General features: G+C 40.1%; 1 pseudogene; it reads left to right on the forward strand.

The window, feature by feature from the left end:
- Positions 1-6021: 6021 nt before the first annotated feature.
- LOC119245699 (MICOS complex subunit MIC27-like) lies at positions 6022-6655 on the forward strand (annotated as a pseudogene).
- Positions 6656-26047: the final 19392 nt, after the last annotated feature.

Genomic DNA, 26047 nt, shown 5'->3' on the forward strand with positions numbered 1-26047 from the left:
TGGTAGCAAATCAAAGAAAGTTCAAGAGGAACACTTTAGTATAAGGCATTGCTAGAAGACACATATCCTGAATAAATAAATCATAGATGTTAAAATCTGCCATTTAAATTGGATGAGAAAAAAATCAGGAGCTAAAGTCATTTGATTCATTCGTAGAAGTTTCTTTTGATAGCGGGTATGTCTTTTCATCAAGGACAAATGTACTGAAGAACTCTTTATATTGTAGGAGCTGAAGAGCAAGAGGAAGATTTTAAAAATGTAGTCTTTTTTGCTATAAGCAGCCACACCATGTGAAGGTAAAGAAAAAAGAGCATTCCTTTTCATTAAGTCTTGATTGGAAGAGGTTGAGAGGAGGGCAGTATGTTATTTTTGTTCAAAAATCAGATACACCAGGGCCTCCCTGGTGGCGCAGCGGTTGAGCGCTGGGTTGCGAAGCTGCCCGCGGCCTCTGCGGCGCCGGTTCGATCCCCGGCTGCTCCCCGGCCACCCGAGGAGGGTCCCACATGGCGCGCAGACCTCTCCTTGCCGCCCGCTGCTCCCCTCAGCAGTGTACTTCGGTCCTTCTGCCTGCTCTGCTCCCTGCTCTGGCTCTGGTGAATCCTCTCACCCTCCCGCGCTTCTGACTGTACCCAGTGCATGTATAAACAAAACAAACAAACAAATAAATAAATAACATGCCTCTATAAAAAAAAAATTACAAAAATCAGATACACCAAATGAGCAAGAGACAGATAATTAACATTAATAAATAAAGATATAAGAAAATGCTTATCCTCCTAAATAAATACTATTTAAAGTAAACTCACAGTGTCATCTTATGCTATTATGTTAGCAGGATTTTTTAATGGCAAGAACAAAAGTATAAAACTGGCCCACATCTATTGCTCTAGAGTGGGCTAGTGGTAAAGGTAATACCACTAGAAATTAGAAACCAATTTAGCCCCTCATATTAAGTCAGAAGATATTACTTCCCTTTGTCATAGATGCTCACTTTGGAGAAATTAATCTTAAGGAAATAATTCAAGAGAAGAAAGATGTTGTTGAGTCAAAAAGATGTTCACTGCTACTCTATATGTACATGTAGACATAGAAGGAACCAAATGTTCAAAGCTGGGAGACATGAGTGAATAAATGATGTTATATTGATTTGGGAGACTGTTCTGTAGCCACTGAAATCCTAGTAATGACCATGTAGTGACTTGGGAAAATATTTTATAATTTTGTCAAGACAGAGCAAAATACAAAACAGTATGTACAGTATATTTATATCTATTAAATATGCTTTCACTGAATAAACCTCTAAATCTATACCCCAAAATAAAGCATGGTATGAGGTGGTAGGGGTTATGAGATTATGGACTGGGGGGGGGGGCGCTTCAATTTTCTTTATGTTGACGTATTAAGATTTCCTTATTAAAGAAAAAATACTGGTTGTGTTAGGGGGAAAAGGCTGTCCTAAAACTAATTCCATACAGGCTTTGTGGACTCCACCCCCACCCCAGGCCAAAACCAAAGACACTGGGAACTCCAAATCCCATCACCACCAAAGAGAAGGTGGCTGGGACCTGAGGGTGGGGTTAAGCAGCCAGGTTGGTATAAAGCCAGACACGTGGGCTTTGGAGGGGTCCCCCATTTTGGCTCTCCACCAGCTCGCAGCCTCCGGCCAGCTCAGAAAGTGCCTTTGGGTTTCCAGGTCGGCGGATCGGGTAGGACGCATTAAAGACTTTATTTCCCTATTTTCTCCCTGAGTTGTACATTTTCCTTATTTCCTTTTCCCTTGTAAATAAACCTTTTATTAACCTTTTGTGTGTGCCTGTAGTGGAGTATTCATAAGTCCCTTGTAAGCACGCAGGTGAGGACCCACAGCCAGGCAACCCGTTCAATATCAGGGCTGCCCTATAACAGCTGAGCTTCTTGCACATGCATATGAGCTTTCCACTAAATCCAGACCCACTGGAATTTAATACACCCCATCTAGACTTTTTTGAAATTAGGCTTTCTGGCACTTTGTAGTGAAAAACCTAAAAGTTTTATGCCACTCACATAGAAGAGTTTACAATCTACATTTTGAGCCAACCAGAGACCTGAACTCAGAATCTTCCTTCATTTGATGCACTTTCCTTTTTCACTCTATGTCTTAGATCTTTATTTCTGCTAAGAGAGTCCTGCTTAGCTTATATTTGAGTGTTGCAAAGCAATCAATTAAATTCAGTTTTGTTTGAAAATGCTGTTTAGTAATCTATCTTACCTTTCAGTGTATTTTCTAAATTTCTCACTTAATATCTATATCTCTCACTACATTTGGGAAACTGTGATTTGGGAGCTCTTTCTCCCCCACGAAGGATTACAATGATAATTTGACTGCAAAAAAAAAAAAAAGGACCCTCTTGGCCCCCACTGATTCCAGGAAATGGTCACCCACAGATAAAACCCTCTACCCCAACGCTAAATATTCTTTCCTCATTTGAAATATCCCAAACTTCTGGTTTGCACCTTTGTAACCAACCAGGGATGATGTAAGGGCCGGAATGGACCACTGAGCAGGTTTCCTGATCCCATGCGGACCGGGTAAAGGAGTCAGAGTCCTCAGTGGTTTTGCAGGTTTTTGTTGGGGTTCACCAGACATATGGCAGGCAGGGGTGCTGGCTGGGGGGCTGGGAGGCTGGCAGGCTGGCAGGCCTCCCAGCCCCCAGCAAGTCTTCACTCTATCTGAGCTCTCTGGAGTTCGTTCTGCTGCTTCTCGGCTTCTCTTTCGGCTTCGGCTTCGGCTTCTACTGCTGCTTCTACTGCTGCTGCTGGCATCCCCGTGACGCCACCCTTAAAAGCCCAGTCTTATCCCAGGTGAATCCCATCTACCTATGCCCACACCCTACTCCAGGTGCCCGCCATCAGGCATGCATTCAGGACAAGGATCCATCATCTATCCTGATGGCGGGAGGGCAGAAAAGCCTGACATTTTCTTTACCCTACAGAAGACTAAATGTGTCTAAAGACATTTAGAAAGTCTTCGCTACTTCCACAAATCCCATCTTGGTAGAATATTTGTCAGGTAGAAGCTGTCTCAGTATTTCCTCACTTTCTACTATAAAACTGACTCTCCTCTCTGACACTTTTGAAATTCTGCTGAAACTGAAGTGACCTGCAGAAGCAGAAGCGCTCTCTTGCTGCAAATTTCTGAATACACAGCCTTTGTTACTTTTGCCTTAGACTTAGTTTTGGCAATGGTACTTTATTTTGACAGTTTTTCTAATCTTCAAATACTTAAGATGGTAAAATTGAGAAGTAAAAACCCAGTGGTTCCTTAGGATTATAAAATAAATTCTATTAAAGGAAATTAAAAGCCACACTTTTAGTAGTTCAACAATGAAACAATCAAAGATGAAGAAAAATATGGCAAATTCTTTAAACTTCTGACTGTGAGATTTCAATCACCTCTCAAAACTATTCAAATTAGAGAAGTATTTTACTCAAATCATGGCCCATTGTGCCAAGACTTCTTCCCCCCGGACTCCTCTAGAATTTTGACAGGCACTTAATTCCTGTTTCCTTGTCCTTCTGCAGCTCCTGTTTTCTCAGCTTCCTCTTGTTATGATCAAAGGGGCAGAGAGCAGCAGTGAGCAGCAGAGCAAAGGGCTTTTCTTTCTGCCCCACTGTAGGGTAAGGAAAAATGTCAGGCTTTTCTGCCCTCCCGCCATCAGGATAGATGATAGATCCTTGCGGTCCTGAATGCATGCCTGATGGCGGGCACCTGGAGTAGGGTGTGGGCATAGGTAGATGGGATTCACCTGGGCTAAGACTGGGCTTTTAATGTTGGTGTCACGGGATGCCAGCAAAAGACAAGAAGCTGCAAGGAAGCCGAGAGCAGAGAAGCAGAGAGAACGCCAGAGAGCCCAGAGAGAGTGCGGATTTGCTGGGGGCCAGCACCGCTGCCTGCCATATGCCTGGTAAATCCCAATAAAAGCCTGCAAAAAACCACTGAGAACTCTGACTCCTCCTTTACCCGGTCTGCTGGATCAGGAAACCTGCACCGTGTCCATTCCTGCCCCTACACCCACTCCCCACATTCTGTCCCTGAGATTATGAAAATTCCTTCTCAACGAAAGCCTGCTAAAAATGCTTCCTTTATATTAATCTGTAAGTAACTGGCAATAATTTAGCGCTAATCCTTGTTGTGGATTCAATTATATCCCCCAAAATATACGTCCAAACCTTAAGCCTCAATGTCCGTGTATGTGACTTTATTTGAAAATTAGGTCTTTGCAGATATAATCAAGTCAAAATGAGGTCATACCAGATTATAGTAGACTCTAAATTCCATGACTATTTTCCTTATAAGGACAGAGGATTGGCGAGACAGAGACAGACAGGGAACAAGTTCATGTGGCCAGGATAGAGAGATTAGAGGGATGCAGCTGCAAGCCAAGGAATGCCAAGAATTGCAGAAAACTCCCAGGAGCAAGGGAGAAAGCATTGAACAGAGTTTCCTGCAGAGATTTTGGAGAGAGCATGGCCCTCCATACACTTTGGTTATGTAAGAAAATGTAAGAAATAAATGTAAGAAATGTAAGAAAAAAAATGTTCTGTTATCTGAAGCCAACAAATTTGTGGCACATTCCTACAGCATCTCTGGAAAACTAACACAAACTTCTTAAGTCATTTATACTTAAAAGACATGGAGCTCTGGTGATGGAATTGCAGGAATCAGTCCATTGGTGGTAAAGACTCTTGAATAGTGTAGGGTAAGGTAAAAAATCAGGTTTTTTGCCCTCCCACCATCAGGATAGATGACGGATACCTGCAGTCCTGAATGCATGCCTGATGGCAGGCACCTGGAGTAGGGTGTGGGCATAGGTAGATGGGATTCACCTGGGCTAAGACTGGGCTTTTAAGGGCGGCGTCCCAGGGACGCCAGTAGAAGCCAAGAGTAGAAGCCGAATGAGAAGCTGAGAGAGAAGCAGAGCCATGAGATGAGCAGAGAGAATGTGAGAGAAAGCCGCAGAGCCCAAAGTGAAGACTCACTGGGGGTTGGGACAGGCCTCCCAGCCCCCCAGCACCCTGCCTGCTGTATCACTGGTAAATCCCAATAAAAGCCTGCAAAAGCCACTGAGGACTCTGTCTCCTCCTTTACCCGTTTGCTGGATCAGGAAACCTGCACTGTGGCCTGTCCTTCCCCTACAAATAGTCACAGGGCCTGCAAGCAGTCACCCTTAAAGTGTACTGTGATCTTAAGGCAAAGATCAAACACTTGAAGGGAGGTAGGGGCCAGCATGGTCGTCAGAGGTGAGAGGAAGAGGGGGGAAGAAAAGACATTGAAGTGTTACTAAATGTTATTCACACCTGGCATCATTGCACATCTAGCTTGATGTCAACTACTAATTAAGGAACCCAGCATTCATCTAGCAGTTTAAACTATCTTATTAACTATCTTATTTCCTTAAACTTGTTCTCGGCTTCTTTCTCTCTTCCTTTAACCATCTTACTAAAAAACTCCACTAGAGAGAAGGCAGGCAAGTAGGAGAAAGTAGTCCACATGGGCTAATAGTAACCGTGGAAGGATTGTTTACTGATAGACTAATACGATTTTTTACTGTATTTTCCCTTTTCCAAAGAAGGTAGGAAAGCCTTTGTATTCCTTTGTCTGGGGGACTGGGGAGATTGTGCAGAAAAGATGGCTTTACTGTTACATGGCAGGAAGCAGAGTGGAAGGGAAGTATACATTTTGGCTTTTGTTTTCAAAACCTTCCAATTATTAAGGCCATTCAATTAGAAAGGAGGAGAAAGGGGCAAGCCCATTGTGTTGGGATTGGGGGTTCCAAGAGTAGAAGCAGCTAAATCAAAGGAGAAGGCATCTCTGAGTCTAGAATGGAACCTGACCCCTGACTTTGGGAGTAACTCGATGGAGAGAGACTGGGAAACCACAAGCAGACACCCCGTGTAGCACCAGAAACCCCAGCAAAGATCCCCAGTACATTGAGCCTAGGCTTAAACAATGAGGAAGAATTAATCATGTGATCTTAATATGTTGAAGAGCTGCCTGTTCATTTACAAGTGAACTTCACATCCATCTGCACTACTACTAGCCATTATATTGCCTGGTGCAAGGGCATGTGTGTCTTTGTGGAAAATGGGATAATGGATATAGTACAATTTGGAAAAGATGCATGTCTGTCTGAGGAATCCACCTCAAAATTTTCTTCCAAAAATTGAAATGATTATAGTTTCAAGATTGGCAGGCATGGCTTCAGGGAGAAAAGGTTCTAGGTTTAAGAAAATTGCTCACCCATTTGAACTGAACATGTTAGAAACAACCGTTTACTGCCCAGTTCAGTCAGTGATAATTCACAAAGGTCACTGGGGAAAAGGCATATGTTACAAGTCAGCAAATTCATAAAGCTGTTTATCATGGTGCACAGAACAACAACACTCACTTCCTGAACCTAAAGAAAAACCCAAGCCAGGAAGCTCCACTGAAATACAAATACCTGTAAAAGACAGCTCATGCCCTGAAATTGGGCCTTTGCCAGCAGAACTCAGCTTTGCAACAGGCCAAACCAGAATTCATCTTAGGTGCTACACGGTTTATTGCTGACCCCAAGCTCATGGACCATGGGCAGTCTGTTCGGAAGATAAAGATACATGTAGCACTAAAAGCTGAAATCATCTTCATAGAGAACTACAGGATGTGTGAAGTTGCAAATAACAATGAAGAAATTATGTAAGGAGTAGCTGTGATACCTATAGTGTAACTTAAACCAAGTCTTTTCCTATATATCTTCTAATGGACGGTTTAATCACATAAGTGATTAAAACACAAACGGCGTACAATCCAAACAATATTAAATGATTGATGAAGAGGACAGAAGTGATTAGGATGATCTGATGACTTTTAAAAGAGTTTAGTTTAAAAAATTGAGTAAATACATAAACACCAATAAGACGAAAATCTGAAAATATATATATATGCACATACACATATTGATACATATATCAATATGCTTAGCTTTCCTGAATAATGTCAGCTAAATTATAGTAGCATGTAGAAAGATGTGTTCCACCCATTTCTTAATTTCCCAGAGCTGGAATTAAATATATTTTATGGCAAACAAAAAAAGCTATGCATAACTGATGTAAACAACTTGATAATTTTGGAAATAAGTAAACACCTATGAAACCATCACCACAATCTATGCCACAAATCTATCCATCACCTAAAAACTTTCTCCTCAATAAAACAAAAATAGAACCACCATATGATCCCACAATCCCACTTCCTATTATATAGTCAAAGGAATTGCAATCAGGATTTTGAACAGATAATGGTGTCCTAACTCTTAAACTACTAGACTTCCTTTTTAAAGTAGTGAGAGAAAATTCTACCTCATTGCATGATTTCCTCTCACCTCCACATCCAAACTCACCCTTGTTTATCCTCACTATCACTCTAAAACTTTCCTACACCCTGTACTTAGCTCGGTCATACCTGCCCATTCATTTAACAGACGTTGGTGGAGAGCTTGCTGTGTGCCAGTCATTAATTTCAGAGCTAGAAGTAGGAGAAAAAGCAACAATGAATAGGGGTCAAAGCTCACCCAACTCCAGCCTGTGGAGGCACCATGATGCTGTAATGAGACCACCAACTTTGTAATCAGATAGACTGTCTTATTTGTCATCTTGTACCAATCACATAACTTCTCTAAGCCTCAGTTTACCTAGTCTTTAAAATGGGAGTACTAATTTCTCCTAAATATATCTATCCCCAAAAGTTTTTATGAAGATTAAACAATGTATGTGTACCTAGCGCAATGATTGTACATAAAAAGTACCCAAAAAAATGTGTTAATATGGGGAATTTTGTTCCCTTTCAAATAGTTGCAATAAGACAGAGTCCAATGGAAGAACCGGGTTTGAGTTCAACTCCAGTGCTTACCAGTGTCACTGAAAATATACATTCTACTTTCCTCACTGTAGTACATTTTTCATTGATGATTTAGAGACTTCCCAGTATTTAATTCCCTTCCACAGTTGACAGAAGATAAAGGATCCCATTGTGTGAACCTTGGAGAAAGCAACTACAAAAGCCACAATACCCAGCCCTGGAAGTTAGGGCATGGGTACTGACCAGGCTGAGCCAATCAGAGATTCCCTCCTGGGACTGAGCCAGCAATTTGAGACATCTGTTATAATGGAGGCTGCCATTTGGTGGGAGCACTGAGAGCCATATCCAGTGGTCCTGGCATAGTGCCAACAGAGGTTTCACAATCTAAACATGCCCAGAATACCTATTTCACAGGTTTGGGAGAAAAATAAATGTGATTTAAAAAAAAAACTGACCACACGGCCTGGAACATAATAGATACTTAATAAATATTTCTTAATGTCTGTTTAGAAGGTCTTCCCAAGTTTCTCCTAAAAGGCTCAGAGTTTTTGGACTGGCTCCACCTTAACATAAATTCCCAAGGACTATTTTTCCACCTCCCATCTTAGCTATGTATTTCTCATCCCTCTTACACGTTTATTTCTCCTTGCTCTGCACTCCAAGTTCAAAGTACACTTAGCTCTGATATGCAGGATTCAGTTCATTATCTCTAATATTTGCACATTTTGTCTTGATCTCCAGTTAAAAAGTAACTACTTTATCTTTGCTTTCTAAAAGGCAAGATCGGAAGACTTTTGAAAATAGCTTCTTGGCCTCTAGTTTAAGGTCTACATGGAGGAGACAAAACTCACAAGCAGCAAATCATCTTAACTGCTAAAATGAAAGCGTTAAGTACTGAGTGTGATCTATGTCAACAAATATTGTCACAAAACTGAGTCCTATTTGACAATGCTCTCTACAAAGGGACATCACTGAAATCACTCAGCCCTCTGCCCTGACTCTATGGGTGTCATTTTTTTTAAAAATCCGTTCTTCCAGGGCCTCCCCTGGTGGTGCAGTGGTTGAGCGCTGGGTTGCGAGGCTGCCCGCAGCCTCTGCAGCGCCAGTTTGATCCCCGGCCACTGGCAAGTGTCCCACAAAAAAAAAAAAAAAAAAAAAATCCGTTCTTCCAGTTCCAACCATCACCTCCAAGTTGGTGGCCCTTCAAGTCTGCAATGCAGACTCACCACATAAAACACTGAATTCATTATCTCCCACCTGTCCCTACTACTTTGCTTTTATTCATGATACCAGCATTCTCCCAGTCACCCAAGCTCCAGTTTTTGATGTTATTTCTATTCCTCTATTTTCCTTCTCCTGTAATTCATACTTTGCATGGACATTCATATCTACCACCCCAGTTGAGGCCCAAATGTTCTTTACCAATCAGTTATAACAATAGTTTTCTAGTTAACCTTTATTATCTCTCCTTTCTTCCTAGGCTATGTGCTCCCCTCTTTGCAGACTTCGAGTGACTGAACATTGCCTAATCAAACCAACACACATTTATTGCAAACCTAATTGTGCATAACACTATTCTAGATGTTCTCTAAGATTCATTTTATTTTTTATTTTATTTTATTCAGTTTTTACATCATTTTTCATTTTTGCTCTATGTATGCATATTCATCTTGATTATAAAGATAACCCTTAAGGACAAAGAGAGGAATAGAGAGGTCCAGTGAGGAAATGGTGACTTCAGCAAAGACTGATCTACATAGCATGAGAAGTTAGGTTGTATGCCTGGAGGCAATGCTACAGAATATTTAAAACCAGAAGCCTCAGACAAAACCTGGTAAATTGGGTTAATAAGCAGGAAGGTAACCAAGTGTTCACAGCTGGATTAGCTGTCTGGCACTGGGAATCTTGGGTTAATAAATTTAGAGAGATCTTTTCAGAAGGCGCTCACCTCATGTTCTCCTTCCTTATTTCACTGCTCTCCATGTTGCCTTTTGTATTCTATATATGGCCTCTTGCTTTGAATTTGCTTGTTCTGTTATTCTCATGAACTTTTGTATTCATTAGCAAATGCCCTAAATTTTGCTTTATAAAGAAGATAAAATTCTGACTTCTAGTAGGCACTATACTTTAGGAAATTACTTCATTGCAACACTCTAAACTAGTAGTTATTCACAGTGAAATGTGCGTAAGCTGCTGTCTCTGTGGGTATTAATTGTAACATGTCAATGAAAGACCTGGTTCCTGAGGCTGGCAGGCTGAGCCTCCTGCTACTGCCAAGTGCTGTAATGTTCAACAGGGACATGGTTTTTGACCCTGACAGTTTGAAATTCAGTGGCTGACCTCACTAGTGGACACAGACGACATAAAATAAGAAACCTATGCTGAATGTATAGAATGTATACTACCCTTGATAGGCAGAATTTTGAGGTGGATTGAGCATGAGTTGGGAACATAGTATGAGACAAAGACCAGTGCTGTAAGAATAACAAGAGGCCTATTTGGCTGAAATATTTGAAAATGGTAAGGAATTATTGGAATTTGAGTCCCAAAACTAGGATGAGGTTGTGTTCTTTGGGGACTTGAGTATCAAGGTGAGGAGTTCTTAATTTGACAGACAATGGGGAGTCATAGAAGATGAGGGGGTTTTGTTTGTCTCTGTGCAATTAACTAATATAATTAGAGCTACTTACTTCATTATCAATGCAAGGGAAAGATTTAATTAAGGAGATAAAGGAAACTGGAAAACAAATTAAGAAGCATAATAGAGACAACTACCTGACCAATAGAAATCTAGCCATACCTTTATGGTATACAGCTGGTGCTTGAGAGTGGCCCTCCAGATGGACTTAAATTAATCGGCACCTCTAATCCGGCATGTAGTTAGGACCATGTGCTTGCTTCTCACCAATGGAGTATCAGTGAAACTGATGCTCATCACTTTCAGATTAAGGTAGTTATGTGTGCGTGACACTCCGTGCTTTCCTTTCCCACTCTCTGCCAAACCCTTGACACCAGGACAAACTTGAAGCCACATGTTACCTCAAATTAAAAAATGTTTTGAAACCACAAGGTGGTAAAGTCATAAGATGGGGGTGGGGTGTGTCTTCCTGGTGGCCTAGGGCTTAAGTCTCAGTGCTATCACTGCTACAGGCTGAGTTCAATCCCCGGCCAGGGAGCTACCCACATAGGGCACAACAGACGTCCCCTGTCTCGCCCATTGCTCCCCTCCGCAGTGTATTCAGTGTATTTCAGTAGATCCGCCTGTTCTGCTCCCCACTCTGTCTCTGGTGAATCCTCTCACCCAGCCCTGACACTTCTGGCTTACACCCCAGTTCTTCTACATAAAAATTAATATATATAATATATAAATGTATTAACATATATTAATATATATATATATATAAAGGCTATAAGATGGGAACACAGACCTTTCCATGCTCTTGAGAATTTTTAAAGGTTTTGTTCAGGGTCATTAGTTCAACTACTAAATGAGAGTCACTTACTTAAAACACAAATACACACACAGAGAGACACACATGGACACATACACACAGGTTTTCATAGGCTGAAAATGACTGTGTCTGCCCTAACATCTGAGAAGACCACATCCCCTCAGTTCCACAGAGGAGGTGGCCTAGTGGCCCTGTACTATACTGTTTATTGGTACAGTGGCTTGGGTAGGGCCAGGCAGAGGACCTCAGGCTGGTCTGTTCCCTCAAGACCTTTAGCCTTCAAGTCAAAATTCTTGGAGAAAATCAAAGTACCCCACTGCACAAAATGGCTTAGAAAACTATAAATGGCTGACAGAGTCACAGGAAGCAAAAGTCAAAGGGAGGGCAAGAACGGGTCAGGACCAATTCACAGCAGCTCCTTGTGTAAAGCAAAGGAGATGCACAGAGAGGAGCAAACTGAGAGAGACAGTCCTAGAATCACATCAATTTCTGGTGCCTTATGCTCTTCATTTCTATTAATTTCTATTTGGATTCTATTATAACCAAGCAATAAATTCCCCTTTTCTTGAGGTAACTTGAGGAAGTGAGTTTAAAAATCAAACTGGCAAAACATTTAAACAAGCTTACAAAAAAGGCTCCCGTACACTTAATCAGCAATACTAACGTTGCTCTAAATTCCCTTCCAATTTTTATCACTATGCAAGAATACATATTTTTAGTTAGCTGTAACTAGTACGTACATCTTATTCTTCATCCTATTTTCACTTAACATTATTTTGTACATATTTTCAAGTAGCAACCTACATCATTTTTCCATCTATGTGTCATGGCCATGTGTTCATATGTCTAGTTTGTCATATTTGGGTACTTTTCTGTGATTCACTATTATAAATAAATAGTTCTATAAACAACTGTGAACAAATTTTTTTTTAGATTTCATGGGATTTCTACCCAAAGGGGTGTGTAGGGAGCCAGGTTAGGAGATATAACTTTCTTGCTTATTAGTTGGGGCCAAATTCTTCTCACATCTTGTTGAGAATGCAAATAATCCAAATATATTAAATGTCTTTAACAAAAATGGGAAACATCTATAAATCTTTCCTAAAGAAATAATCAAAGATACACACAATGATCTATGTTATAAAGTGATTATCTTAATACTGTTTGTAATACTGAAAACACCAAGAAAACCAAAATAGTGACCATTGAAGTATGTCTAAATAAATTATAATATAGCTATAGATAATGTATAATTGTAAGCTCGCAATTGCTATACAATGATGTCTTCAAAGAATATTGAATGGCATAAGAAGTTCTTATAAAAGCAAGTGGAAAACACATTGCCAAATTTGATATGCAGTATAATTCTAATTGTGTAAAGATAATATGATTATCTACAAATATGTATCTATACAAAAGAGGGTAAACAAATATACTATAAGGTTAATCATAGTTATGTGTCAGTATGATGTTTTTATCAATATGTATGCATTTTACAATCAGAAATAGCAAAAAATGTTATTTCAAAAAATAAATTATCAACATAGTGGGACTTGAGACACAAAATGATACAAAGCAATTGTGAAGTTATCATAGTTAAGCAGGTTGTTGGTCGGGCAAATTTGAGTGTGAACTTTCCTTGTAATTTAAGTTGAAAGTGTATGCATGTTGGAATTGTAATAGGAATGAGGAACTACGAAGATCTGGGATATAAGACAAAATTTGGGAACTAACGGGTCTAATGAGACTAACGGGTAAGTCTAGAGACTTTCTTTCATCAATAAGTTCAAATAATTTTTTCTACTCAGCAGTTTACCTTTGTCATGTACCATATATTAAAGAACATATCTGGTGTTTGTCCCCCATTCCTGGTACAGAGGTTCAAAACTCCTTGGAACTTCCAGATAGGAGTTATACCTAAAAAATTCCTTTCTTTTCTTTTTTTTTTAATATACAAACAGACAGGTTTATTACATAAAACGAGGAGAGGAAAGGAAAGGACACTTGCACAGACACAAGCAGGCAGCAAGAGGTGTCCCTGACAGGGACAGGTTTGGTAAAACAAATGCCTGCATAGAAACAGACAGGCAGTCTTGGGACGAGTTGCTGCTGCTGCTTTGGAAAAGCAATGCCTGCGCTGTCACAGGTGGGCTGGAGAGCTGGTTTTGCCAGTGCAAAAATTGTAATGGTCTTCTCTTTGGGAGGGGTTCATTTCTTTGCTGAATTGTTATCTATTGTTTTTTTGTTGTTGTTGTTTTTTAAATCTTTTTATTTATTTTTTTTATAGAGGCATGTTTTATTTATTTATTTTGTTTGTTTGTTTGTTTGTTTTGTTTATACATGCACTGGGTACAGTCAGAAGCGCGGGAGGGTGACAGAATTCACCAGAGCCAGAGCGGGGAGCAGAGCAGGCAGAAGGACCGAAGTACACTGCTGAGGGGAGCAGCGGGCAGCAGGAGAGGTCTGCGCGCCATGTGGGATCCTCCGCCGGTGGCCGGGGAGCAGCCAGGGATCGAACCGGCGCCGCAGAGGCCCCGGGCAGCTTCGCAACCCAGCGCTCAACCACTGCGCCACCGGGGAGGCCCTGAATTGTTATCTATTGTTAAATTAATTACTTCTAGGGTGTGACTAGGTTGATTTAAAGAACCCCTTTCATTCATACTTGAGTTTATTTTGAAGTGACTCATGGTGGGTCCCTGGATAGCTAGAGCTAAAAGCTGTTTGTCGAAAAGACCAAGCACATGATTAGAGGGTTGGAACTTCCTGCCGTACCCCATTCCACCTCTAGGGAAGGAAGGGGGTGCTGGAGATCGGCTTCAACCATGTGACCAATGATTTAATCCATCACACTACATAGTAAAATCTTGATTTAAAAATTTGAGGCTCACATTTGCAGCAACGTGGATGGAGCTAGAGGGAATTATGCTCAGTGAAATAAGCCAGAAGGAAAAAGAAAAATATCAGATGGTCTCACTTATAACAGGAATATAGGGGACCCAAATAAGACATCAGTGTTAAAAAATAATAATAACCATACAAAACATAACAAAGCAAAAACGGACAATTGTAAACCAGAAACATCCTGCAGGGGAGGAGGAGGGAGAGGGATCAGAGGGAGGGAGAAAGGGAGGAGCACAGAGGACTGTGGTGATGGTGTATGCATGCCATGGGGAAGGAAATTCTGTGGGGACTCAATCTGAGGGGGTAGGGGGAAGCAAATATTGCCTAAAAATTTTAAAAAATGATAAATGTTAAAATAAATAAATAAAAATAAAATAAAATAAAATTTTGAGGCTCAGTAGAGTTGCCAGGTTGGTGAACACACAGATGTTCTTGGCAAGTAGCATGCCCTGACAGGAGGAGAAGGTCTAGAAGCTCTATGCCACCTGCCCCCTAGACCTTGTCCTATTCATCTCTTCCACTTGGCTGTTCCTGAGTCGTATCCTCTGTCATAAAACTGTAATTTGTATAGCACATTCAGTGAGTTCAATGAGTTGTTCCAGCAAATTATTGAACCTGAAAGTAAAATTGGTTATAGGGACCCCCACATGTGTAGCTGGTCAGGCAGAAGTGTAGATATCCTGTGAATATCCAGGACTAGTGGCTGCCATCTGAATTGGAAGAATCCTTGTGGGACTCAGTTCTTAACCTGTCAGTTATGGGCTAACTGCATTGGTTATGGGCCCACTCCACAGGGTGTCAGAATTGAATTGCAGAGCACCCAGCTGGTGTCAGACAATTGCTGTGTCAGACAATACATAGATGATATGCAATCATCATATACATACAAAAGATAAAGCAGTTCTCAAATATGTTTAAGGATAATCCTATTAATTGGGGTGATGTTAGCTTCTGAAAAGAGCTAATAAATCCCCTGATCTCAGTGGTTTAATAAAATGAAGTTTATTTCGTGCTCAAATGAAGTCCAAAATGGGTGTTCCTGATTAAGTGAGCTTCCACATCATCATTCAAGAACCCAGGTTGCATCCATCCTGTGTCTCCACCTCCTTCCTCCTGGCCCTCGAATCCTCCCCATTCATCCTGCAGAGGGAAAGAGCATGGGAAGTTGTATGTGGGGCATATATGTGAACAGCCCTGGAAGTGGTGCTCTCACTTCCATTCATACTTCTTAGGCTGGAACTTGGGCCACATTTCACTATAAAGGATCTTGGGAAATGTGCTCTAACTCTGAGCCCCAAAAGGGAGAAATGGAAAACAAACCAGTCTCTACCACAAGGATATAAAATAATGTCTGTATTCCTGAAAATATTAATCACATAATTTTACCCTGATTAACCTCAGTAGACAAGAAAGGCAGCTATTGTTACAGGGCAGGGAGAGGGGCAGCCCAAACCCTGCAAACCTGCCTATTCGATATAGGGTTCTGCCATCCGCCGCATTAACACAAAACATGAGACTTTAATGGGAAGGAACTTTAATACCATTAGGAAACAATACAGGAAAGGCAAAGAATCTAGTTTCTAAATGAAGCACCCAAAGTTACCTGTCCCCTCGTGGGTAAAACTCCATCCAAATGGGATCGGCCCAGAGCAAGGCCCCAAAGCCTGCCACAAGTCTAAAGCATCTTCCAGTGGGGACCCACAGAAAAGGGTCAGAAACAACCAGACAAGCCTGGAAGGAAAAGAGCAAAATCAACATCAAGATAAAAGCTGCCATTGTCACCTCCCCACGGGTCTCACCCACATCTGTGTCACCCAGTCCACGACCAAAAGACAAGCGCAGTTTCTTCACGTGTCTCTAGGCTCCATGCGCCTCCTCCAGGTCTCCTGGCTCCATCCTGCTTCCTTCCTTCCTCAGTCTCCTCTTCAGCTTCTTCTCTCTCTGCTCAACTCCACCCTCCCTTGGGTGGGGCAGGAAATCTGGAACCTCCCCCTTTCCTGGGGACCGCCCTGTTACACTATTAGTGAGGTAAGATCCTCTTTGTCAAGTGCCTTGCTAACATATTTCAGAATGGATCACAACTATAGTGTTTCATTTCAGTGCAATAAAGAATTTTTCAGCACTGACTATCCAAGACCTACGATAAGCACAAACAGTACAAAGGTAAATGAAATTAACCCTTCCCTGGAGGAACTTACTGTCCAGTAGAGAAGATTATGGACCAATGAAACTTTCCATCTAGCTTTGACATGTTAAAACTATATATAATCAAGGCAGACAAAAAGTTCTCAGCAAATAGGAGGATAGTTCAAATGTAAAGATGCTTTAAAAATACTGAATCAATAGGGCATTTAAACATGAGTATATTATTCAAAGAGATGAATGGATGAACAAATGTTCTGGCATAATTTCAGAATAAAATTCTTTAATTGATATAATAAAGCACCTGACTGACACAAAATTTGAACAATATGGCTGACCTAAGAAAGAAAAGGAGAAGATGTTTTTTAAAGATTAAATGCTTACCTCCCAGAACAGCTCATTCCCAACACCAGCATTGGATATATTTTTTTGTTTGTCCATTATTTGGAACTCAAGATACATTTTTTCTTAGAAGCAATGTCATAAAAGTTTGTTTCAATTTGCAAACAAAAGCAGAGCTGTCTCAAACAAAAGCAGAACTGTCTCAAACAAAAGCTGAGCTGTCTATATACTTAACCCATAATGTAGCTAAAAGATTGTTCTAACCTAACAGTTCTATTTTACTGGCAACTGTGCACCACATTTCTACAAGAAAATACATCTGGTCTCCAACTCAGAAACTGCTCCCACCATTCCAGCAAAAAGAAGAACAGATGAAGAGCAGGGTCATACTGTAGTTCAGTTGTGGCTGAAGCAGCTTCATATTCCTTAACATGTCAGAATGCAGCAAGGAAGAAAGAGGTGAAGTTTCTGTCATAGAGGAAGTCACGAGAGATACATTTTTGAGTTTCTGTGGCTAGTTAACATCCATTGTTCCAGTTTCTTTTGAAAGTCTACAAGATGTCAGTTCATATCTTTTTAAGCAGAGTGTAGAAAGGTGTTTGGACTAAAAAAAAATAATGACTTAAAATTGCACAGTCTTGCTACTATTCTAGAACCCAATCCTAACCCTGACCACTTAGTCAGCTCCTGCTCTTCCTGCACCTAACCATTCCCCACCACTACCACTAGTCAAGAACGACATTTTTATCACATCACTTTATTTGCTTTCTGTAGGTGAGGTATAGAAGCAATAGGAGGAATGTAAATTTTAATAAATAAAAGGCAAGGAAATGTACCAAGAACAGGCATTTGGAATTTGAGAAAATAGACAGTAATTTTTTAAAAAGCCTGTTTTGAAAAGGCTAATAATGGTTGTTTTAGAGATTGCAATTTGGGTTCATGTTTTCCCTGCTTTTCAAATATTTTGCATTTTCTCATGTATTTTATATGAAAACTATATAAACAAATCTTTTTTAAGATTTATTTTTTATTTATACAATAGCTGGGGTATAGGCCAGCGGCGCGGGAGGGTGAGAGGATTCACCAGAGACAGAGTGGGGAGCAGAACAGGGAGCAGCAGGCATGACAGGAGAGGTCTGTGGCGCCATGTGGGAATCTCCTGGCCGGCTGGGAATTGAACCCACACTGCAGAGGCTGCGGACAGCTTCACAGCGCTGTGCTCGACCAGCTGCACCAGCAGGGAGACCCTAAACAAGATTTTTAAAAGTACAGTCCCTTAGAAACATTCACTTTCAGGCTGATTCACATCTAAGGAAAGTAACTTATATTCAACAGACAGTTCCAAATGTTAGATCCTGTGTCTTTTTTCCCCCTTTTCCATTTCTTATTCATTAACAGAAGAGCTGTGCCATGGTTGTTGAGGAACCTTTTTACCCCCACCACCATCCCTTGAATCCCCTTGTCCCTCTCCCTCCCCCCACCTCTTAACCTCAGAGCCTTTATTGATGTCCATTGGGTTTTTTTTTTTATTGTTATACATTGTCAAATTCTCTGCTATGTGAATGTCCAATATTTGGGATTTTTTTTTCATTCTGACCTCAGTGCACATTCCCACACAGCAAAAAAATCAGCTATTCAGTTCACCCAGAACTCACCTTCCCTATAATCTTAAACTTGCTCAACTGCATTGAAGTTACCTGTATCCAGCATACTCCGTATTGTTGAATGCTACAGGGAACTACGGTAAGCTAAGAACTAGAAAGTCATAAATTTACAGAGATAGAATATAAAACTGAGGGACTTCATTGCCTAGCGTGTATCTCTTTTGCTCTGCGAAGTTGTAGGTTCATTTCATTGTTGACAATAGAGGGGAGGAGCGGGGTGACTGGTGTGGGCAGTGCAGGCCAGCTAAAGTTAGAGGCCATTATTATGGGACATTTTTCCCAAGGTTGTATTACTTTCCTCAGCAGAAATTAATGGTTTGGGTGTAAAAATAGAAAACCCAGAAACATCTGAATAGATTTTCATAAGAGAAGGTACTTTGGAAAAATCACTTACCAGAATGTTCAAATCGAAGAGAAAAGGACAGTTAAATATGAAAGAGGAAGGTATATAAGGTTTTTCTTTACAAGCCACCATCACTTAGGCTGTATGAGTCATAGTTTAGGTAAGAGTTTCCTTTACTAGATTTTTAATCTTCCCAGGCAATTTAAACTAATGCCTCGTAGAACTTGAAAGATGTGGAAATAAAATAAAATTAGATTTTTTAAAAAAAAGTTAACAACACCCTCCTACACTGCTGGTGGGAATGCAAACTGGTCTGACCACTATAGAAAGCTGCATGGAGGATCCTTAAAACACTAAAAATGGATCTACCATATGACCCAGTTATTCCACTCCTAGGAATCTATCCAAAGAATACAGAAACACTAATTCAAAAGGAAACGTGTAATTCTGTTTATTGCAGCACTATTTACAATAGGTAAGATATGGAAACAACTTAAATGACCCCAGACAAATTGCTCAAGAAGTTGTCGTATATATACACAATGGAATACTACTCAGCAATCAAAAAGATAAAATCAAGCCATATGCAGCAACATGGATGGAGCTGGGATTATGCTCAGTGAAATAAGTCAGAAGGGAAAAAGAAAAATATCAGATGGTCTCACTTATAGGGGGGGATATAGGAGAACTGAACAAAGGATCAAGAAAAAAAACTAGCAGGCAAACCATAGAGCTGAGGCACCCAGCGGGGTTGGGGGAGGGAGAGGGTTCAAAACAGGGGAGGGAAGAGCACAAGGAACTATGGTGATGGTCACGGTGGTGGGAGAATTATGGGGTATACACCTGAGGGGAGAAATCAAATATTGTACAAAAATGAACAGTGATGTTAGAAAATAAATAAAAATTTGATGGAATAAATAAAAAGTTAGCAACAATAATTTAATGTGACAGATAATCAACTTAAAACTGCCAACTTAAACACAAGTATGACGCTTAACGCTACAGCACAGATTTGTTTGTTTGTTGTTGCTGCTATTGTTTTTTTGGCATACCTCTATTGCAACGCACCTGTGATGACTAAATCCTCCCACTTCATTTACTCAAAGCCCTGGGACATCTTCATTGTATACTGGTGATGTCATTTGGCTTCAGCTGTGGCATTTCCAGTCTCCAATTGCCTCTGATTACCTAGGGAGTGCTAATAAAACAATCCAGTGGTACCGTTTAATGCTGTCTAATCACTGAAGCCAACACAATTCTGAAATCTTATGACAATTCAAAGTTTAAAAGAAAATGCTCAGGTCAAACAAAATACATTGACTTTTTTTAGATTATCATCTAAATGAAAACATAAAGCTTTCTTAGCACTCATAGACCTTATTTGGCCAATGAGATATACCACTTTCAAATAAAAGCTTTAAATTACAAGGCATAACTTTCCATAATCTTCTTTTCTTCTGCCCTGCCAATCAGAAATATTCCCCAGAGATGCTGTAGGGTCAGGAATGGGCACAGGGCAGGTTTTCTGATCCAGCAGACTGGGTAAAGGAGGAGTCAGAGTCCTCAGTGGCTTTTGCAGTTCTTTTATTTAGGTTTACCCGGTACACAGCAGGCAAGGGTGCTGGGGGCAGGGAGGCTGGCAGCCCTCCCAGCCCCCAGCCAGTCTTCACTCTATCTGGGCTCTCCAGCATTCTCTCTGCTTCTCTTCTTCTCTTAGCTTCCATTCGTTCTTGGCTTCTGCTTGGCTTCTCTGCTTCTACTCGCGTCTCCGTGACGCTGCCCTTAAAAGCCCAGTCTTATCCCAGGTGAATCCCATCTACCTATGCCCACACTTTATTCCAGGTGCCCGCCATCAGGCATGCATTCAGGACTGCAAGGATCCATCATCTATCCTGATGGCGGGAGGGCAGAAAAGCCTGACATTTTTTCCTTACCCTACAGATGCTGTAGCAACAGCTTGAATCCTGGAGTGAAGCAGAATCAGAGCTGGCTCAAAATGTAGATATATTGTGAATGAGAAATAACCCTTTGTTGTAAAAAAAAAAAAAAGTCTGAAATAAATGATATGGTTCTTTTAGAATAGGGCTGTAGAGCTCATTTCAAGAAATGTGGTCAGCACACCTATGAGAATGGCCCACATTAAAAAGACCAGAAACAGCAAGTGTTGGTGAGGATGTTGCGAAAAAGGAACCCTCATACACTGCTGGTGGGGTTGTAGATTGGTCCAGCCACTATAGAAAACAGTATGAATGTTCCTAAAAATATTTAAAATGGATCTACTATATAAATCAGCATTCCACTCCTAAGTATCTAGCTGAAGAATACAAGAACACTAATCTGAAAGGAAATATGCACTCCTACATTGCAGCACTCTTTACCATAACCAAATTATGGAAACTACTTAAGTGCCCCAAAACAGATGAGTGGACCATGAAGATGTGGTATATATACACTACAGAATATTACTCAGCTATTAAAAAAGATAAACTCTTGCCATTTGGAACAACGTGGATGGAGCTTAAATGAAATAAGTCAGAAAGGAGAAAGACAAATATCAGATTGTGTCACTTATATGTGGAATATAGAGAAATAAAACAAAGGGTCAGATAAAGTCAAATTAATAACAAACCCTAGAAATCTGATGGTAGAACTGAGGCTACCAGAGTGGGAGGGATGAGAACAAAATAGTTTAAGGAGCACAATGGAATATGATGAAGGATTAAGGGTGTTTTGGTGTGGGTGTGGTGTATCAACACCCTAAGGGGAAGATCCTAGAGCTCTAAAACACAAACAGCTGTGTAAACCAAAGTTACCTCAATTAAAAAGAAGTGGGCAAAACATAAAGATACGTCAAGAAAACACAAGTAGCCAATAAGCACATGAAAAGATGATCAATTTCATAAGTCATTTGGACATGCTAATTAAAGGACAATGATGTTAACTATAGTTATAGCGGTGATCATTCTGCAATGCATACAAATACTAAATCATTATATTGCATATCTGAACTTATATTTTATTTGTAAATCAGATCTCATCTATAAATTAATGGAAAAGAAAAAGAAAAATAGAAGTGCTGGTAAACAACAACAAAAAAGTGTTCACACTAGCATGTAGATCTCATTTTAAGAAATAATGGCCAAAAAAATTGATGCTAGCATGTTTTAAAAGCCTTGGATAATCTTCCGGATACAAAATACTCCTTCATCACTTTCCTGAGCAAGTCTTCTGTCTTATTACCTTTGAGTTTTTGCTCATGAAATTATTTAGGCCTTGACATTCCTTTCCTACCCCCTCCACCTCTGCCCCCTACATATACTCAAAGAATTGTTCTGGTAGGTTAACTACTGCATTTTATCTCCTTAATGATACATATCACATCTTTTCTTCAATTTTAACTACATATAGTAGTATATATAGTATACTTCAATTTTTCTCTATATAGTTTATATTCCCTACCAGATTATCTGCCTGAGAGTTACAACGGGTCTTTTACATACTTGTATCCCTGCCAGTGCCTAACAGGATGTGTTGTTTATACTACTCAATAAATGAATTTATTTAATCTTTATTGATGAGAGTGTAACACCACCCACGTTAAGATTGGTGAAGATGGCAAATCCAGACCATGCAACTTTCTTTCTAATGCAGCTGCAAAAACTGCTGTCCTATAATAACTGATTATGTTTTTGAACAGTTGTAAAACATTAGCTATGGAAAACACCACAAAGGCAGAACTAATTTATCTGGCACTTACTTAAAATTCCACACAGCATGAGGTAAAACAGGAATTATTCTAAATGCTCGTTCTTATGAATTAATCAATTAACCCTCTCTACCTATAGAACAAATTTTATTTAGAAATGAATATTGCTGGAAAAGTTTCTCAAAACATAAACTTTCAAAACCTGGAAGCATTTGTTATTAAATTTCATAAGGAGATTCAAAAATAATGCAAAATATATCCCTTAAGCATCGAGATAATTTTACATCAGCCACATTTGGGAGGGGGCTGGGGAAGACAAAACCGGAGGATAAGAGACACAGTAGCACCCACAGCCATTAACTCCTTGCACCCCCAGTCTTGCTGCAAATCCCTTGACTGTGGTACAACCCCATGTCCCTCTAGATCCTAAGCGCTGACTATGTTGAGTATGGTTAATGGGCAGACTGGCCTCTAGTGATCCTGCCCATACCCACTGTTAGCGTCACAAAAATTGGGGCAAGAACCTGAATAGAGAGCTTAGCTTATTATTTCTAAAACACCTCCCAAGGCTAGCTGGCACGCTGCTGCGTAGTGTTCACCACTGCATTACTACCTAGTGTTGCAAGAGACCAATGCATCAGTCCCTCTGTAATCTCTGTTGATTGAAAATTGGGGAGAGGGGTCCCAAATACTCATGCTCTGGGGAAGGCCAGGGTCATAAGCAGGAGACAGAGAAGACACAATGGTTATAAGCAAAGAGTCATGGTGGGTAAAGTTAAAAAGTACTGCTATTCTTTTTTTTTTTTTAAGATTTATTTATGTATTTATACAAGCACTGGGTACAGTCAGAGGCGCGGGAGGGTGAGAGAATTCACCAGAGCCAGAGCAGGGAACAGAACAGGTAGACTGACGAAATATACTGCTGAGGGGAGCAGCAGGCTGAAGAAGAGGTCTGCGTGCCATGTGGGACCCTCGCCCGGAGGCCGGGGATCGAACCAGCGCTGCAGAGGCTGCGGGAAGCTTTGCAACCCAGCGCTCAACCACTGCGCCACCGGGGAGGCCCAAAAAGTACTGCTATTCTTAAGAAGCTCTGACATGTTCATTATGACGGGGCATGGACAGAATTTGGGGCTTTGGAATATCATGATCAGATTTTGTTTTGGAAACGTTATTCTGGAATGAGAAGAGGCCAGATGGGTGTCAGGGAGAACAACTGGGAGGGTATCACACTCAAATGGATAAGAAATAATGAGAGAAAAACTGTGAAAATAGCAGTGGGAACAGAGAAGTGAGCAGATCTGAGAAATGTTTGGAAGGACAATTGAAAAATTAATCTCTGCGTTGGATGGGGGGAGAATATCACATTAAAACCAGGCTGAATAGCCAGGTGGACCAGAGCCAGTGTGTTAAAAGGCATTGGATTCTAGACATGCTGTGGGAACATTTTTTCTCTTAGTCAAATCTGATACCGTTCTGAATTGAATTAACTTCCCCAACCTAAGCAGTGAATCCAGGACATTTTCTATTCAATCCAAGTTATATTTTATAGTAGTCATTGGACTACATGTCTCCTACTAAATTAAAAATCCCTTGAAGTTGAAAACTGTAACTTCCTAATCTTTTGTACATTCATTCAGCAAATACTTGAACGATCAAATGAACAAAGAAATGGATCTCACTTTACCTGCCAGTGCCTTAAATGTAACATCGTAAGCCAATTTTCCCAGAGTTATTAAAAGGCTACTTTTGATAGTCATAACTGTCTTCTTCTGGCTAGAGCAAAAATGCAAATAGCCAAGATAAAGAAATGCAAATAATAAAAAGAGGAGTTTGGAAGAAGGGTCTCATACTCAATTGGTCTTTGCTCTTTTCTTCAAACGACTTTTTCCTTTATTTAAAAAAAAGCAATTGCTTGAACCACTGATAAAAACCCAAAGTTCTCCAGGAATTGTATAGTCCAATTTGACTTAAACCGTTTTTCTTTACTCAGCCAAATCTCTTCTTTATAAATATATTCACCTTATTTTTCTCCCATCAATACAAATGTAAGCGAAGTGACTTACAAAATGATGGTCTCTAATATATGACACATATCTGAAGCACTGTCATAATGGAATTTTTAACTAATTAAAATTATTTCATGACTAATTAACACCAGTTTAAATCCTATAAAGCATTCCAACTTAAACATTTCTACTCATATCCCATCTGCCAAATATTAAGTAGAACAGCACAAAAGAAGAAGAGAGGAAGCCATTTCCAATTTTACCCCCAATTTTTACTTATTTAGGGTAATAGCTTAATGTAGATTACTTCTCTTGATTAATAGGCTTTAATATATAAAAATGACTACAAACATTCATTATGAAAACAGAACAGCATTTTTTCTATTAAAAAAAAACACAATAGAACTATCCTGATTTTACATTTATTTAAACAAAGGCCAATACTAGCTAGAGAAAACATCTGTCTGAATAAAGTCAGAAAATTCCCAAGAACATACTTAACTTCTTCTAAACATGCCTTCAGAACAGACCCACCCATCCACATGTCTTGCAGTCCAGATGGAACGATGAAGTTTCCTAGCCCCTCCTGGCATTTATTTAAATGTTTGGCCATCCAGTTACAAACTTCATCCAACAAATGAGAATGACTGTTCCAAAAATAAGTGGTTCAAGTTATCCCTTTACTTGTAGAATTAACAACTGAATTCTTTGTGTATTAAATCAGACTGTACTAATGCTGTTGTTCTAGAATTTGAAGATCTTCAGTCACTCAACAAACATTGATTGAACTCCTCTCCTGCACAAGCCACTGTGCTAAATGCTGCAAGAACAAGAGGTGACTAAGAGATATCCTTTTCTTCGAGGGTAAAATCTTAGTAAGAAAGAGATAACTTATTTACTCATAACTGTAATTCAATATCAGAAAATTGCACAAGAGCAAGATATTCAAGTAAGAGTTTAAAAGTAATGCTATGATAGTAAACAGAGCAGTATTGTTTATAGCTGGGAATAGTGAGGAAGAATCTCTGGGAGCTGGAAGAAATAGTTCTTGACATAGAATGTGAAGGTTAGTAAGGATGTCAAGAGGCAGCAGTATGAGGGACAAAGGAACAAAAACAGGAAATATACAGTGTAAATGTGATATGTGTGACCTTTTGCAAAATTGTTTACATTATGTATGTAGCAGAAACTGTTGGCACCCAGCCTATATCCCCTTGGAACTCACTGTTCTCTACACACTACCTTCACATAGAGAGGCATGGGAGATGGTTGATAAGTTCCTTAGCTCTTAAGCAGAATGCTCTATTCCCTTTTCTAGAGGTCCGCAGCAAGTCTGATCCCCAGTTACCCACAATACCCCACTCTGTATTGTCTATTCTCTTCCCTGTCTCACTTTCCTATGTCCCTAGTAGTGCTTCCTGATAGTACCTCTCAAATAAAATTTTCCACCCAAACCTACTCATAAAATATGCTTTGGGGAGGACCCAAATTTAAACACAATAGCTCAGCCAAGTGGGGATGCTATTGATGATGGCCGAATGATCTGTTGTTTCACAGGTCACTGAAAGGGAGCAGTAGTTCCCTGAACAACAATAACTAGGCTATCTGTGACCAC

The sequence above is a fragment of the Talpa occidentalis genome, unplaced genomic scaffold (assembly GCF_014898055.3).
Source record: "Talpa occidentalis isolate TD23 unplaced genomic scaffold, MPIMG_talOcc4v2.1 talOcc4.15, whole genome shotgun sequence".
Lineage (NCBI taxonomy): Eukaryota > Metazoa > Chordata > Mammalia > Eulipotyphla > Talpidae > Talpa > Talpa occidentalis.